The sequence below is a fragment of the Hemitrygon akajei genome, chromosome 3, assembly GCF_048418815.1.
Source record: "Hemitrygon akajei chromosome 3, sHemAka1.3, whole genome shotgun sequence".
NCBI classification, from domain to species: Eukaryota; Metazoa; Chordata; class Chondrichthyes; order Myliobatiformes; family Dasyatidae; genus Hemitrygon; species Hemitrygon akajei.
In genome coordinates, this window is record NC_133126.1 from 33,959,623 (window position 1) to 33,965,622 (window position 6,000).

The window sequence follows — 6,000 nt, forward strand, 5'->3', positions numbered from 1 at the left end:
GGCCTGATTCTGTTCCTATGTCGTATGGTCGCATTGTCGTATAATCTCTCAGTGGCATATTTTATGTGCTTGATTGTATTGACGTGTATTGGTCTTGGAATAATAATGAATTTTTCAGCCTATATTTGTAGTCATACAATTTTCAATATAAAATAAATATAATCTAAATTGTAAAAAGGCCTTGCAGAGTCAGGCCTCTGATCTGTCCGAGTAATCACTGTTTTATCTGGCTGGTCTCCCTAGGTGATTGATGGTGGGGATTTAGCAATAGTAATCCTATCAAATATCTCTTGCTCTAGATAGTAATTTTTGTGGCTTGATTGTTACAGCCCATTCCCACATGCCACTGAGGTCCTGCTACATGTAGGCGTGGGCTGCTTAACTATCTGAGGAGTTGCCAATGGAGTACTTCGTATAGTGAATGCCTCATGGAACAGAATAATGTAATACTATGAAAGTTAAAACCAAAGTTACCCTCCTACAAATAAATCCATCATGTGAGGAACCCTCGCTCTCAAAGTCGGGCTCATGTATATCTTGTTAACTGGATCTGGCATTACCAGACAAAAGTGTCCTCTGATTGGATGCAGCCATGTCTGGGGTTGTACAAGCCATCTTCTACTGTGACTTCTCCTATGTCTACATCACCCGAGTGCTGAAATAAAAGAACTTGGGCCTTACTTGGCTGTCTGAGACCAACATCGTATACCACACGAGCAACACACCATAGTGCACATGTTCAAGAAGTACAAGTGAATGATGGGAAATGGTTATCAATGGAATGGAATTTAAAGATCCGTTAAAAGGATGATGGAATTTGGATCCCTCAGTAATTTCAGACCGATTGCAAAGTAGATCACAAGAAGAGAAGGAAAGAAGAACTCAGGAAGTGTGTATATTTGTTAAGTAAATACTTGGATTACATTTATTTCATATAGAAAATTGTACTGCAACAAATACTTGCAGGAAAATTAATTAATTCATTCATGATTTCAATACTAGAGTATGTCAATAGGATCAAGTACATCAATGTTGGTGGATGCAGATTGAGCATGCTTTGAAGTAGATTTAAATTTAGATACTACAGCAGAAGAACAGACAGAGGGACAAGGCAATAGCAATGAGTGGGAGAAGGGAAAAGATATAGACATACAGGGAGTCAAACAAACTCACTGAGGTGAACAGGCAGGAAGGCAGAGAGACAGATATGGAGAAAGAAAGACAGTAGGAATGAGAGGGATGGAAAAGATCATCAGAGTCAAAGGGGAAGGGAAGAGAAATGATAATCAGATTGACAGGGAGACAAACACAGATAGAAAGGCTAATGTGCAGGGATGATAGACAAACAAGAAGACAAGTGCATGGACAAGAGTGATGCACAGTTCAAGGCAGACAGGGAATAGATGAAGGGAGACAGGTAGAATTGGTAGGTTGGCAAGGGAAAGGGAGGAAAGAGAGATCATCAGTTAGAGGCAATCCGATAATGAGACCAGAGATATACAGAGACAGAGTGATAGATAGGGGAGCACAAGAGAGAGCAGAGAGAGACCAATGGGATTTACCATCTTAACTACAGATAAACTCACTTCACACTCTGTGTGTTTGCACAAATAATTCACAGTACTGGAAATTCAATCCTAATGAAGTGAGATAAGAGAAAAACAGAAAGAACGGTAAACTCACTTCAGACCCCAGAAAGATTGATGAGAGTCAAGAAATTCTTGCCTGAGTATTTAAAATCAAATCCCTGCCCTAGATGTTAAATTGAGACCCAGAACAAAGTACATTAGTAACAAAGATGAAGTAACTATGCTCCCAGTGGCCACTTTATCAGGTAGTTCCTGTACCTAATAAAGTGGTCACTGAGTGTATGTTCGTGGTCTTTTGCTGCTGTAGCTCATCCACTTCAAGGTTCAACATGTTGTGTGTTCAGAGATGCTCTTCTTCACCCCACTGTTGTAACATGCGGTTATTTGAGTTACCGTCATTTTCCTGTCAGCATGGACCATTCGTCATTCTCCTCTGACATCTCTCATTAACGTGGTATTGTCATCCACAAAACTGAGGCTCTCTGGATGTTTCTTTTGTTTTTCACACTATCCTCTGTAAACTCTAGAGACCGTTGTGCTTGAAAATCCCAGGAGATCTGCAGTCCATTCTGATGTCTGATCTGAACATCAACTGAACCTCTTGACTATGTTTGCGTGCGTTTATGCATTGAGTGACTGATCAGAAATTTGCATTAATGGACATGTGCATCAGTTCACCTAATAAAGTGGCCACTGTGAGTACATTACAAACTCTACTGCTTTACAGCATACAAACATTCAAATTTTCCAGCCTCCATGCATTGTCTTCAGTAATTAACTGATACAATGCAGGACTGGGAGGCCTCCAGTCGGCCCTGGTGAAACCACAGATCAGTTGTGGACCTGCAACCAAGTTTCTCCAATTGGACAAAGCAAACACTGCAGTGGATATCAACAGCTGACACAAGATGGAATCGGCCCACACCGAAAGAAACCCCTGCATGCAGCATGACGTTGGAAGGATTTAACTGAAAGTTGAGCAAGGTAGCATAAGTTCATGACACAATTGGTAGTATGACTGACAGAGAGTGCTGGGCAGTGGCACTGAACTGCAAACACTGCCCTCCATTCAGTAAGAGGTCTGATAACTCATCAGATAATAAAACATATCCCAAAGTTCTGATTTTCCTGAGGTGCTTAGTCCCACACAACTATGCTGCAATGTTCATTAGCATAGTGCCTTATATTACAATTCTTTACGTCTAAAATTTACCTCCTGTTTTCTTCATAATGATGACTGACATCCTTAATAGAAACATAAGGCTGTTAATAACCAAAATTCTGTCAGAAACTATTGCAGTGAAATTTTTTCCTCTTTATGAATGCAAGACGAATGCCCCTGGGTTTCCTTTTGGATGAGTCAACGATCTATTAATAAGCCGTGTGCATTAGCTTGGCGGCTGGATTAGCTGCAGGGATTTCGGTGGCGTTGGCAGGTCTAGAAAGCACTAAGAATCTAGAGTTTGACTGGAGTCACGTGTAAACCAAATGAGAGAAGTTTGGCTTGTTCTCTCCCCCACAGGGGTGTGAGTCAGATTATGAAATCCTGGCAGTGTGTATGGTGAATTGTTCCACTGCCAATGCACAAGTTAGCCAATTTTATTGAATTCACTCCCCTATATTCCCTCGGTGGGATTTAAATTCATGACCTCTTGTCTGTTTCTGTAGTATCATCATTACTATCCCCACTGTTTTTAATTAACATAACTGAAGACACATTCTGTTTTTGTATCCAATTCAGGCAGCTCTCCAACCAAATCAAACACATTTGGAGACTATAATTGAATACAGGAAATCAGGACATTTCTTAGATTGTCCCGATACTTACAAAGGTCTCAAAAGTCCACCCACCAAAACTCACAGGACTCATTTTACAATGTGCCTGTCAGCAATTTCCACCATGAATCCTGTGGTCAGTGTTAGGCTCCCTACGTGATCTGACAACAGCATCACGAGGGGAGGATCTACCATCCTCAATATAATCTGGGACTAATCTTTCATGCTTTTGGTAGTAAGGGACACAACCTGGGCTTTGATGTGATGTTTATTGAGATTCAAGCAAGGAAATAGCACAACTGGATAAATGGCCAAGGTTAATTTACAAAATGGCCACACGTGGGTTTTCAGAACAACGGAATGGGTGTCATGGCAGCATTTGCATTCATGGGAATATGACAGCTATTTTAACTTACTTAGTGATCTATCAGGAGTGAGTGAAGGGCAGGAACCCATTAATAGATAGATAGATAGATACTTATTCATCCCCATGGGGAAATTCAACTTTTTTCCAATGTCCCATACACTTGTTGTAGCAAAACTAATTACATACAATACTTAACTCAGTAAAAAATATGATATGCATCTAAATCACTATCTCAAAAAGCATTAATAATAGCTTTTAAAAAGTTCTTAAGTCCTGGCGGTAGAATTGTAAAGCCTAATGGCATTGGGGAGTATTGACCTCTTCATCCTGTCTGATATTGGAGGTTGTCAGAGGAATACCAATTTTAATGCAACTAGTCTTCAAGTTTCTGCACTTTATACAAGTTTGATGGCCCTTTAAAAGCAGCATATACTACAGTAACTAGTTTGAACTTGATATAATGTTGTAGACTTTGCTACTATATTGAGAGGTATTGCGTAGAGCAGAGCTTGATCTCTAGTAATCTAGTAATAGCCCCCTCATTAAAATTCATATGGTAACCAGTGTGAAAGGGCTATCCTGCTTTAAAAGAAACATAGACATGCATCTTCCAATCTGTAATATGAAGTTCAGTATCTGGAATGTTTGCACCCCCCATAAACCACCCCAGCAACTTGGCTCGAGGTGCAGGTTTTTCACGGAGATAAGCTGCCAGATGAAGTTGTAAGAGATGCAATCACAGCATTGAAAAAGCAATTGTAAATTTCCTTGGATAAGACAGACATAGGAGAATACAAACTCCTATTTGTGTAAATAGATATTACCGTCATATGGTTGAGGTGAGCGAGAAGGGGTTTTATCAGTTCTGTACACTCAAAGGCCATTTTATTAAGTATACATGCTCATTAATAGATACCTAATTAACCAATTATGTAGCAGCAACTCAATGCATAAAAGTATGCAGATATGGTCAAGAGGCTGTTGTTCAGACCAAACTTCAGAATGTGGAAGGGACGTGATCTAAGTGATTAACAATATCTCAGACTGTTTCTGACTACCTCAGAAACAGTTCTGGGATTTTCACCCTAAAGTACCTCTAGAGTTTACAGAGAGTGGTGAAAGAAAAACGAAAGCATGCAGTGATCAGCAGTTCTGTGGGTGAGAATGCCTTGTTAATTAGAGGGGTCAGAGGAGACTGGTTCAAGCTGACAGGAAGGTGACGGTTACTCAAATAATCAGGCATTACTACGGTGGTGTGAAGAAGAGCATCAAATCTTGAAGTGGATGGGCTACAGCAGCTGAAGGCCACTCTGGGATTCTCTCCTGTACCTAATAAAGTGGCCACTGAGTGTACATTGCTAGGATTCTGTGTTTCTATGGACGTACAAAACAATGAGTAGGCCCCAAGGGACATAAAACTGTATGATTATGTCAGAATTAAATGTAATCCCATCTAATACTCCCTTTTGTCTTTTCAAACAAAAGGATTTCTGTCTAATACCCTTTTATTCTTTCAGCACTGAGATATAGCTAACATAAAATATATACATACATTGAAAATGATTATAAACCAAATGAAAGATATTCAACATAAACATTAACTCTTTGTCTCTCTCCACAGATGTTGCCTGACTTTCTACGAGTATCCAGCAGTCTCTGTTCTTATTTTATATTTCCAGTGTCTGTAAATAAGAACAGAAAATGCTGGATTCTTCTTCTTCTAAGGATGCCCCCATGTCGGCTACCCCTCAGAGTGTTATACGGCCAGCTACATCATGGTCATCGCTCAGTTGGAGGGCCGAAGAAACGCTATAAGGATCAGATGAAGAATGCTTTAAGGAAGTGCAAGATCAGACCCGAGGACCTGGAGGATGTCGCTGCTGAGCGTAACACTTGGCGACAGCTGTGTAGGGACGGGGTTCATATCCTGAAGATGGAAAGAACAATCAGAAGACAACAGAAGAGAGCCAGGAGAAATGCAGCCATGGTTGCCATCACTACCACCACCACTACCACATATACATGTCCCAGCTGCAATAGAACTTGTGGATCCAGGATAGGACTGTATAGTCATCAAAGATCTCACCATTAAAGGAGTAGACGTTGTCATCAGATTCCAATGGACAACCAAAGAAGAATCCAGCGTTCTCTGTTCTTATTTTATATTTCCAGTATCTGTAAATTTTTAAAAAGCTTTCCATTATAGATCTAGTTTATACCTGGTTGTTAGAGATATTTTTGATCCTCTCACAGGTTTTGGTGCTGTAT